The sequence below is a fragment of the Stegodyphus dumicola genome, chromosome X2 (genome assembly GCF_044657685.1).
Source record: "Stegodyphus dumicola isolate Sdum_Otavi_A_Nest chromosome X2, ASM4465768v1".
In the NCBI taxonomy this organism is placed as follows: domain Eukaryota; kingdom Metazoa; phylum Arthropoda; class Arachnida; order Araneae; family Eresidae; genus Stegodyphus; species Stegodyphus dumicola.
The window spans coordinates 9,767,122-9,780,159 of NC_140781.1; the positions used below are offsets into that span (position 1 = coordinate 9,767,122).

General features: G+C 32.1%; 1 long non-coding RNA gene across 1 annotated transcript in view; it reads right to left on the reverse strand.

Moving 5' to 3' along the window:
* LOC146992682 (uncharacterized) overlaps positions 1–13,038 on the reverse strand; it is a 92,843-nt gene that overhangs the window by 73,707 nt on the left and 6,098 nt on the right. The window contains exon 2 of the long non-coding RNA XR_015038895.1: positions 8,916–9,121. This is a non-coding gene — a long non-coding RNA (uncharacterized LOC146992682). The remainder of the gene's footprint in view (positions 1–8,915; positions 9,122–13,038) is intronic.

A 13,038-nucleotide genomic window follows, 5' to 3' on the forward strand; every position in this document is an offset into this window, starting at 1 on the left:
GATACATTTCTTTTAAAGTCGTAAATGTCTAGATTTGGTTTTATCTTTTAATGCAAATCCGTGAGTTACTTTCCATCATCCTGCTCCAACAAATACGACCCTAAAATCAGAACGATTTGAATGAAAGAGGACTTCAAGGAATCAGAACACAGAAATTGCTGTTAATAAACATATATATTAAGGATTATTTCTCAATTTCAAAAAAAAAAGGAACTTAGAACGGGCTGCTCCTTGCAGTCACAAATAATATCAAAACGTTAAGAAAGGATGCTAATTCAAAATTTTAATGTTCTCTTCCCGAGTTCAGCTTGAATTAAACTTAATTACAATTCACTTAATTGTCCACAGCTGTTGATACTTCCTTGAGGAGTCTAAACTGTTACGAAGTTCTTAACAACATAAATTGATGTACAGTAGCATGGGAAATTCTCAGTTCTCATTAAGGTTAAATGCTTTCATCATCTTTTTCCATTTTTAATCTTAGTTAAATCTGGATACCTTCTAAACAGTTTGATGCGAATCACAAATATTAAAATGACCAGAAGGAAACAACTTCACTTATTTGTTAATAAATACTTGAAATAAACATCTTACAAATGAAGTTTTAGCATATATATTTTAAGTATTTAATCGAATAAGGTGGGTTTTGTATCTCAAAATTTTTAAAAATTTTATCGATGACAGATTTTTATGAAATTTAAGACTTAAAAAAATCTGAACCCAGTTTGCCTGAGAATGATTTAAAAATTATCATTAAAATTAGATAGGCACATACATAACATGTCTTTCCTAATATGTTGATTTATTACTTATTTATTTATTAATTAATTACCTGCATATTACCTACCTATTTATTTAATAGTAGTTAATTGTTTCCAAATATTAATTTCTGAATGATATTTTATAATTAAATTATTTTAAAAACAACTCGTTTTTCACTCATTTTGTTATTTGTTCCTTTGATTTACTTTTCACTGGGGAGAATTAAAATTGCTCTTGGACTGGCGGGTTTTATTCTTAGAACTAGATTTATAAGCAACTGAGTTAAGCAACTTCAACCACACGAAAATGAATTGTTTCATGGTTATATACATACTTGCAGGCAACAATAAACAATGTCAAAAGTTAATTCATTTAAGTCTTAAATTGTAATTGTTTTTAACTTCTGTAATTAGTGTAATAATAAGAACTGCATAATAAGATAAAAAAATCCTTCGTATTTTTATTACACAGGTTGATTTGTCATCATAAAAGGAAAATTTCACAATGTTTCTTCAGTGAAATTTTAAAAATATTAACAACAAGCAGTTTTTTCTTTTTTTTTAACATTTACAAGCTTATTAGTCAATTTCCTAGTTTTATACAAATCATTCAAAATACTAATATTGATTAACAATAGGAGGAAAAGAAGAGCATAATTTAATTTCCAGTCTCTTTTCTTAAAATCATTTTAATGCATTTAGTCACCATACATCTGTTCGTTTGTTATGGAATTCCATGCGTCAAGCGCTTCTTTAAATTTAAACTTTTATAATAAGCAACCCATCTGTATTTTTCCAGAAAAATCATCTTATTTACCTTTCTTTATCAATACATACCACCTAAGACTTTTATCTAATCGTAGTTTGATATATGAAGTTTGAGTAGGAACTCAGAATTTAGAGGCATTTTGTGTTTCTCTGCGTAGAAAAGATCAAGGAGTGGCATATGATGTCCTAAATCTGTTTTTGAAGCTCAATTTTTAGGGCTGTCATATATTATTCAACATTTCCTCTTGGCATCGTGGATGATAACACTCAGAATCTCTTACTCTTATACATTCTTATTTTACTCTTTTTCGAGTTCTTGAGAAGAGATTTGTACAAAACAAAAAACGAAGAAAAAACAATTCACCTCGACAGAATAAGTTTATAAATCGTCCATCTCATCAGAGTCGTAAAATAAAAAACAAACTTCTTCAGTCAGAATTTCAGCTCACGAAAAAGAAAGAAAGAACTAACATATTCAGCTCTAGGAATAAAACACGCCAGTCCAGGAGCATTTGTAAGTTTCTCCGATGAACACGGGTTATCCTCCCCCCTCTCTCACCAGTAAACGATACATTTCGCAAGTTTAAAAACGGTCCAGCTTTCACGCTCCTTCATTTTATTCCTTCCCCCCTTAAAGTCTGCGACGCAGAATTGGATTTTATAATGTGCCCGTCGCCAGATGCTGTCTTTCGCACTTTTAAACGAGGGATTTATCCAGAAGCTTCCACCGATTTTCCCTTCTCCCCCCTCCCCCTGATGACGGTTTTCTTCCTCCACATCTGACGTCACGGGTTAAATGCGGATATAAAGAGAGACGTCGGACAGTCTCGGTCACTTTAACTATCGATGGTCACACCTTTTGTTTTCGATCATACGAACAGTCGGGGGCAAAGGGTATACATTCTCCTATCCAGGACATCTGTGTGTTTTGAATTGCTACTCCGAGTCTAGAAAGGTACTCGGAAGGGGCGCACGTTTTTTCACGCACCCTTTCTGGTATCAATTACCAAATCTTACTAGTTTTAAATCAATATATTCAATAGACAAATTGCATTTTTGTTATTATCCTATTGAATACTCTTAATACACCAAATAGTTAGTCATCTAAAATTTATATCTATACGAAATAGAAATAGATTTAAACATACACTGAAACAGAAGAATCACTTTTTAAATCGCTTTTAAATTTAAATTCAAGATGTTTCAGAATCATAATATATGTCACAAAACAAGACAATAATTTCCTATCACGTCCGTGATACTTCTCACATCGCACTGAAATTAAATGAAGATGATAATGGTGTCAGATGTAATAAGTCGGTGTAAAGAAAATAACAGTAAGAGAATTATTGATAATAACTTCCAGGATAAAAAGGTAATATTAATCATGATGCTTTGAAGGCGCTGGATTCATTTCAAGAGAAACTGCAATGGACAGCACTAACTTTTTATGCTTGCATTTTTTATATGTTATTTTCAACGTACTGGTATATAACGAAGAAGATTTAAAACAGAAAACTTTAAAAGCTCTGCTTTTTGTTGTGGAATAAAAATATTAAACCTATCAATTTTGTCATTTCTATTATATTTCTAAACTTCAGAATACCCCAGAATTAATGCACACTGTCGTATTGATACATTGTAATAAATTAGCACTATAATGATAGACTGCCAAAATGCTCAGTTATTGTGGTTTTATGAGTTTGTTTAGAACTTTGTTTTATGAGTTTGTTTAGAACATATTTCAGCATTTCATGTAAATCTTCTACTCTAAATAGTGACTTAATAAAAAATAGTAAATTTATGGCTGAAATTTCTGCACTTATTTTGGCGAATTTCGCTCAATGTTCTTAGATTCCGCGATTAAATTTTTAACCAAAATGTTGAATAAATTCGTTAATTTCGGAATTTTTCCTATTTTTTCAAATTTTTGTTTTCATTGTTTGATTGTAAATTTTAATTCTACTTTCTATTAGAATTTAAGCATAGAAACGCGCCTCAAATTCATTCTGCTCCAAAATCGAAATCTAAATTTTTGAACTTGAAGTATCCTCAACTTTTCTAGACTTCTGAAAGCGAGAAAATGTCATTTTCTCGGTTGATGTTAAGTCGGATCCCGTAATCTATTATTGCCCATAAACAATTCCGAAAACGAAGTATCTCTTCTCCACCTCCAGCTAAATTTAAAAGCATGCTGCTCCTTCACTTAAAGGAAAAAAATACCGTCCACATAAACGGAAATCATTATCGATCGTCATTTAATTTGTTTTCGGAATTTGTGTGACTTTAAATTAAGTTTCACCCCACCCTCCAAAAAAACACTCACAATAAAATGTTCATTTAGTTAGTTGTTTCTTATTACTTACATTATTGCTTCGTTTCAGGTAAATTTTTGTATCTTGAGATGTTATTATAAACCCTCAGCTGCGAATTCATTAGTGCTAATCCCACTCCAGAAAAATTTCAAAAGATTTTATTACTTCTTTCTTGATCGCCCTCCTACTTTTGCTTTCCTCCACTATTATCTGCTCGCTACGTATTTTCTTATCTACAATGAGCCCTTTAACTTATGCCTTATTATGAAAAAATAACTTTCTATTAGAACTAGATAGATATATTAGACCGTTTTTAGGAGCGGGGTAAATGATGACATGCAAAAGACTTAAACTGATTGCAGTAGTGGAAAATTATTCAAATAGGTTAACCTTTTTAAAATTTGTCACAATTAATTAAAGATTCATTATTCTGCTGAAACTTGCTACATTAAAATAAGCAAATTTCGCAAGTTATAGTTATCCTTGTTGCAACTTTTTATAGTAAGAGGGCGGTTTTGCTCAGAAAGAAAATATTCTATGTGTTTACGTTAAGTAACTGTTGGTTAGCCGCTGCGTTGTTACTGTATTACTGTGATATATCTTGTTAGTGTTTTTCATTAAAATATAAAAGGGAAATGTAGTAGTCAATTTTGTCTACCAAATCAAGGTCAAATAAACACCGATTACAAATTCGCGAAACCAGGGTAGCTTTCGTATTCGAATCATCAAGTATTGTATTCGCCTTTCGAAATTCATTATTATGTGAAGTAGGTTATATTTATTATATTTATGATCGTGTCTGATTTCTGCAACCTTTCATTATAAAGTTGAAATGCATTCTTCAAGAACTATGGAGTCTTAAAATGGACTGGGACGACAAACTTCCACCCTCACTGGATCACAAGTGGCAGTTGTGCTGCAAGGAAGGACAACACTTAGGAGATGTCCTGATTCCTAGATGCTATTTTTCAAATTTGAGTTGCAATTTTTTCTTTCATTTGAAATTCATACTTTTTCAGATTCATTTCTTTAAGCCTACGGAACAGTGTTGTATTTGAGAGCTTTATCAGAAGGTGGGAGGATAAGTATCAGTTTTATTTGTTCTAAAAGTCGTGTAGCTCCTCTATAAGATTTTACGTTACCAAGACTCAAATTAATGTGAGCTTTATTACCCTCAAGATTAGCCCATTAAGTAAGTAAATCTCTTAAATTTAATGAATCTAGTTATTTTTGGACAGATTCAATGATTACGTTATTTTGGATTAAAGGACAATCTAGTAAATACAGAACTTTCGTAAAAAATAGGATAGAAAAAATTCAATCTTTATTAGATACCAATAATTAGGCTCGTTGATCTAGGAAAGATAATCCTGAAACTATCCTATCCAGACGTATTTCCGCAGCAAATTTAGCTAAGAACCAGCTTTGGTGGCACGGTGCACAGTGGCTAAGCCTGAATATTGACTACTGAAAGGGAGAACTTAAAAACCTACAGACGTAGAGCTAAAAACGGAACTTGAAATAAAAATGCAAAATAAATGTTTGGTAGAAAATTCTAACTTAAATTTAGATTTAAGGAAATATAGTTGTTTGTTAAAAGTACTAAGAATAACTGCACTAGTTAAGCGGTTTGTTGATAAACTTCAAAAATGGTAGACGGTTGCAGGTCCCCTCACAACAGGAGGACTTTGAAGTGCAGAAGTAGACTGGATAAAACATGAACAAAACATTGAATTTAACTTAGCATTACAGAATATAAAAAAAATGGTTAAGTCGATTTCTGAAGAATCTCCATTTTCGAATTTAGCCCCATTTCTCTACAACAGTGGTATGTTGGGCATTAGATTAGGAGAAGGAGCATTTACAAATAATGAGGTTCAGTCTGTGCTTCTTCCTAAGCATTCTAAATTTATAGAAATCTAAACAAATAATTAGCCAAAAATACAATTACTGAACCCCTCCCCCCGTTTACAGTAACTGGAACCGATTTTACTGGCCCAGTTTTAATAAAATCAGGAAAGGATACGCCTCAAAAAGCTTACATAGCATTATTTGCATGCAGCGTGACAAGAGCTGTGCACATTGAATTAATTAACAAATATGTCACCAAAAAATTTTATTTTGTCATTGAGGTGATTTTTGGCTAGGAGAGGAAATTGTAAAGTTGTCATTTCCGACAACACTAAGAGTTTCAGAGCCACTAATAAAATTCAAATGCAATATATAAATATGTATATATATTCCATTGTATACTGTAAATATATATATATATATATTGCATATAATTTACATACAATATATAAATAACAAAATTTAAAAATTTCATATCAATAAAACGCATAACTTTGGCTGTATATATATATATACGTATATAGCCAAAAAGAAAGAAATTTAGAACCAAGCCCATAAAGGCCCAAAAGAAATGAAATTCAAAACCAGTAAAATTTCAGAATTCCCCAAAAAATTTTAAAATCAACCAAAAGTCAGAAGAATAAAAGAAATGTGAACCATAACCAAAAAAAGTACAAAAAACATCGGAAGAGGAATGCAATTAAATCTGATTCGACATTTTCAAGAGGATGTAGATCAGACTCAATTGAACCCTTTTCCCAATATATATATATTGTAAAGGAGTTTTAAGAAACCATAAGAGAACAAAAATACTACTAGGCATAAATCTGCGCAATGTGCAGCTAAATTTTGAAAATAATTAATTAAATTTCAATGTTCTATAAGAAAAACTAAAAAAGCCGTGTATATATATATACATATATGTACATGTATGCTTCAGATATGTATTGTACAAAATCGCTTGCGTAGGTTTGAAATTTTTTACAAATATGAAGTCATTTGGTAACTCTGATCTTGATGTAGAAAGAGAGATGAACACATTTACCATTTATAAATACACACAGTACAAAATCATTAAGGGGAAAACGGAAAGCGAGGCACAGGATCAAAGAAAGACAACCGCAAATCCCTCCATGCTAAAGAGGGGGAAGCTTCAGCTACTAGGGTTGAAAAGTACAGATCCGCTAGTAAGTAACAGCTGCTAGTACGGCTCCCAACTATGCAAAAACTGGGAGCCGGATATTGGTGAGAGATCCATCATGGAAATGAGACAAATCTCTGCACCTTTACTCTGGTACTTTTTGCATTATTTGGAAATGCTTGGTAACAGCTTTTGTGTCTCCATATCGGGTGTAGTACTGTAGCTGAATTTCTCGCATATGATTTCATTCTTTTCTTTAGGAAAATCAAGAAAAACTACCTTTCGCTGTATTCAGTTATTATTTTGTGAGCATTGTTCTTTAATAAAGTACCCTGATCATACGAATTCATCTCAATGTGCAGAACATACATTATGTGGATGCATTCAATTAAACGGTCATATTAAATTCCAATTCTTAACTTCGAAGAGTTTCGTTCATAATAATAAATCATTTTCATTTCTGAACTGATGAACCCCTTTAAAAAAAATTGAAAATCCAAAATAGATTTTACAACCACAATAAAATGTCGCTTTTCTGTGGATATACAAAATTACAAACCTATTCTAATATATTAAAAAGTGCCTTGTTATATTATTTGCATCCCACTACTTTATTACTTTCATGAACTGTTTGCATTCTTGAGCTTATACTTCTAAATCTCCTATTTAGATGAAATCGCTATTTGCTCATATGATTAAAAGCACGTATGATTTTAATACGTAAAATATTTCACGAATTTCAGGTATTCATATTTTAAGTTACTACAGTTATAATCGATCCTTGCAGAAGCCGAGATGTAAGATTCTATTGCAAGAGTTAGGCTAAAAAAAATTCATACTTAAAGCAAATTTAAAATCGCCCTGTAAATTCAGCTGTGTATTTTAATGCAAGAAAAAGAATATTATTTGACGTAGTTTTTGCTTTAGCAGATGTGCTTTCAATGATTGAAGATTATCTTGCAGCTGAGAAAGCCAAGAAGAGCTGAATATCGTTAAATGTTTGAATAATTGGTTGTCTTAACTTAAGGCTTATCGGACGAGCTGAAAGTCAATGCTAAGCTCTGATGCATTCAAAAAATAGGCCAATAATGATTTCAAATCAAAGAATGTGGCAACAGTAATACTGTGAACGAAGGTGAGATCTGCTAAGCAGTTGACGATGAGGTTAATGGTGAAATGAAGGACGATGACATTCCCGCAAACTAGTCTATTGCTAAAAAATTTCGAGTCAAGTAGTGATATGAAAAAGTTAATTAGTATATATTTAGGGTTAAATCAAATAAAAATAGTATTTTTCAGTTAATTTCAGTTATTTTCAATATTGATTTTTAAGATCGAATTGCTTGTAACTTATTCTGAACTCGCATTAAGTCGATTTCTGAACTCAGTAGCAAACACCTTGCTAAAATTCTCGTTTTATGTACGGTAATATTGTTTGCACGGATTGCGGTAATACTGATTAATGAAGAATAATTAAAAATAACTTGAACTTAAAAAATCCATATATTTCCTTTCCCTTAAGAATCGAGTAATTCATGTTTCTTAATTAAAAACCCAGATGTTTTTGTACCGGGTATGCAATACGTGGAATAAGAAGCAGCTGCTATAAAGTACAATAATCCTGCAAATAAGTGCTTACACGAGTTATGAGTTGGATTGTTACTTAAAGGTATTTTTGACTTATTTTGGTTAGATATGTTATTCAGAAATAAAATTAAAATTAATATTATTATAGAATGTGTTTATTGCTTTCAGATCTCTCTGTTTTCTGAGTAGTGCCAAACTGATTAAATCTCAAAACCAAAAGAAAATATTTTATGTTTTGCAATATCGTATAATTTCTCTGGAAACTAGCTATGCGCGAAGACGATTAGAAGATAAATTAAAGGTAGGTCTAATGCTTTGCTCAGTGGCAGCTTTTTCCAAAGAGAGGAGGAAATAATATACGGTTGGTAACGTAACTGTTTAAAAATTTGGCTAAGGCTGTGCAGAAGATGTTTCTAACGTCAAATACATAATATCTTTCTATAATACATACCTTAAATACTGATTATAGGAAATTTTTAAAACCATACGTACCATATTTACGTAATTCCTTTCTAAGTCTTCTTCTCCTGTATATTATAACTTGCATCGAAAACAAAACATAATGTTACTGCTGAAATTTACAGGGACAGGGAAAAGTGGACGGAGCACCAGAACTTCGTCAGTGACTTTTACAGGTGTTGGTCCGCCGCATTACTCTACCCCGCTGGGCTTTTAGTTGGCCCGCATCGGATGCTAGCCTACCAAGACATTTACATACTAATTTTACATTAATTCTAGACTTACGTATTGAATATACAATTACAAAGACACAGTATACAATTATTACAAAGAAATTAACCTATTAACAAAAGTTGGATTATGGTAAATTAATATAACATAATTACTTCGAACATACATACAAACTTTCATTGTACATTGTACTTCATACAAACAATATATTTACATTAGTATATCTAGTTACATCGAATTACAATAAACATCTTTTTAAGGAACTAATTGGGGAATTTATTTATTTATTTATTTATTTATTTATTTATTTGTGCATCTTATTATACTTAGTTGAATAATTAAATGCTGAAATTTACAGTAACATCTAGATTCAATCTTCTGCGAGCACATTTATTTTTTAACTTCATTTTAAAGGGTAATATACTCTTTAATAAGAGTTTGGCTCTTTTCACCTTATGCAATTTAAGTTCGAGAAAGTGATATTGTAACAAACATTCATTTCAACTATTTTAAGATTGAATTATTCTTGAGTTCATTATCCAAATATCTCAAGAATGATTTGCTATTCTAAGCATAATACAGACATTTATTTGTAGAGCTTTTCTCTCTATCTCTCTCTTTTTAATTCATGGGAGAAGGGAGGGATTTGCTTAAAATTCAGTTTTCGTGTTCTTCAAGGAATCAGTAAATCATCGCATGGACATTTTTATGGCAACGAAACTTTTGTTGAGGCACAGTGGCTTTAATGTTATCCTACATTTAACACTGCTGTCGAAGATTTCAGTCTGCCATTTCGCTTGACGGATAGCACTATCCTGTATGAAGTTTTCGTAAAATTACAATTGGAATAACGATCAAATCCAGAACTCTATACCACCATGGGTAATACTGAAACATTTATAAGCATGGGAACAGATTTTTATCATTCGTTGCACTTACAATGCACTACGGAAGTTCATAGACATCTATTTAGCAAAATGTAAAAATTAAACAAAACGTTAAAAAAAGAAAGGTCACATTCATTTCGAAAGGTTTAAAAAAGTTCAGAGTTTCAAGCTTTAATCCTTTACTTTTAAAGCGCACAGATTGATAGCTTTTATAAAATGCTTAACTTTTTCTTTGCGCTATTATTGCTACACATTTATACTCTGCCTTTCTTGAGAAATCAAAATTTGCATTTATACGCAGGCTCCATTGTGACTGCTGACCCTCGCACTTGAGTTATTCAATGTAATCAATAGGATACAAAGGCCGTCCTCTTGCTAATTTATGCGCTTTTCTCCAGTGATTATAATATCCACGAGCATGGAACGAAACATTAGTATATTTAACAGAGCTTAACTGCACAGTCGATCTATCGAAAGGGACACGAGAGGCGATTGGTACAAATCATCGAAAAGCAGACCGCCCAAGAATGAGAATCGCTGCGCTTTAATTAGTTTAACAAGAGTACAGCGCGATTAATCCTCTACCGGGGCCTCGTTAAACGAATAACCCCCGTTCGAGAGGGCATTTAATTAATTGGCAGTTTCCCCACTTTTGTCCCCGAAAGGGGTACAGGACAATCGATGACTCCCAGCGAACGAGTGCCTCGGGATAAGATGGGTTAGGAATTAGAACGAACCTATCCCGAGAGACCAGTTGGCCCATCATCTATATGACGAGGCTAATTTTGATATCACGATATTGTAGGTAATTAGTCGCCCTAGAGTCATATATCAAACTCATCCTCCTGTCCGATAAATAATCCGACGCCGTTTTACATAAATGAGGATCCTATTTAGGAAGAATATGTTTGCTGGCCTGCTTGAAATGTATCGTGTTATTAACTTTCAAATAAAGTAGGAAAGAGATAGATGATGATTTCAAATGAACAGTTTATGAATGCGAATATATGCATTTCGATTTCACTATGAAATTTTAAATTCCCCTTTTTAAAGTATAAACCAGAGCTATATATACGGGAGAAGCATGCTTATTCGGTAACTGGTTTCAGTAAAAAAAAAAAAAAAAAAAAAAGCGAAAATCTACTTTTCCTTTCTGTGTAAATTTAGATATAATCACGGTTATGCATGTGTCTGGAATTTTTTAGCATTTTTTAAATAAAATGAAACTTAAAGTTAGTCTAAATACCATAAACTAAACGAGTTAAAAGTGAAAAATAGCATGTTCAGTGTAGCTACAAGCAAAGAAAAATAAATGTGCTTAGTATATTAAGGTATGGAATATTATTTTAGTGCAGAAGTTAAATGTGCAATGCTTTTAAAATTGCAGCCTTTTCTGCAAAATTACTATTTTGTACTTTATGAAGACTTATGCCAATGCTATTTTGAATTTATTATAATTATTCGTTATAAAGTAATAAAGTATCCTCGCTGAACATAAATAAATGAAACATCGGTTAATGTAGGAAAACGAAATATAGTTTAGATAAGGGATTCCCAAGCTTTTTCTTAAGTAGATCCCTTTAAAAAAAATAGCTTTCATTATCGACTCCCTGTTAATATGAACAAAATTTTGGAAAAAAAAAGGTTGATTAGGTTTTATAATTTTTTATTATAATTATTTTTTAGTTTCACAAACATAAATAAGTCTTCCGAAACAATGTCACAGATTCTAATCGGAGAAAAATTTGGATTTTAATTAGCGAGATGACTACGCTTGGTGTACTGATGCAAAATTTTTTAATGCTTGGCATAAAACTGCTTAATTTAATTTTTAAATCACCTCGTTCAAAATATTCAGCTTCTTCTCCGTAGTAAGCTATTGGATTGACTAAAGCCTGCTTTAGTTATATAAGAAGAGAGAAAAGACAAAAACGATGGTTTGTTAACAACTTTTATTTTGGGGTATTTTTCTCAGATTACTTTTAAATTTCAAAATTTAGCATACCAGTGCGTTTTGAATTAGGCTTGTGCTTGAACATCCTCCTTCAACGAAATCAACTCTTCTTGCATAAAGATGAAATATATGTACTATAGTAACAGATCTTCTGTCGCCCAGACGGTATAGTGGTTAGGGGAGCCTACTACGGTACCGAAGAGCCCGGTTTCGAATCCCGGAGGAAAAAAAAATGGACGTTTGTAAATGTATAGTGTCGATGCGGCATGGCGGCACTCTAAAAATGCGACGAGCCGAAAGTCCTCTCATGTGAATTGGTGGGAGTGGAGAGGGGTGGGTGACCCCGGGATCCTTCCCCCGAGAGCTCTCCCTCAAAATTGTGTGGGGGGAATAGAAGTCCAACCTCTCTTCGGAGTATGCTCTGGCAAACTTTGTTCCAGGTAATATGGACAAGACAACAACAACAGATCTTCTGAGAAAGTTTTGTGTTCTTCGTAGTCCCCCACCCCTCCTGCGATTTCTTATGTCCTTGCTTTTTACTTTTTTATATGCAATTCTTGCACATAAAATTGATACTTAAAAAATTTGTACTTATTTTTGAAATATAGTAAAAAATATTAATGCACTGACTGCTTGCAGTTGTATATTCGGCTATCGACCCCCCCATAATAAATTAGGCATGTGTACAGAAGAAAAAGGTGTTTTCACCAGAAACATATCATGACTTATTTCAGGAGAAGGGGAAATGGATATACATGTGTGTGCAAGTATGTATACACACATACATACACAACACACATATGTATATATAGAGAGAGAGAGACAAAGATAGATATATAATAATTTATTTTCTAGTAGATTATTGAATGTATTATCTCGTTTGAACAAGAGTAACTGGAATTCTATTGAAATGAATTTACTCATAAGCATATTTGAAATGGAATAATTAAAAGCTAAAGTGTAACCAACAGACTAAGTAATTAACGTCATTTCTTACTTATTTTTAATTAGCAATTTGAACAATTTTAACTCAGTTTTACTAAACAGATGTTTTAGTTTTGATTCTTAATTGAGAAACAGACGA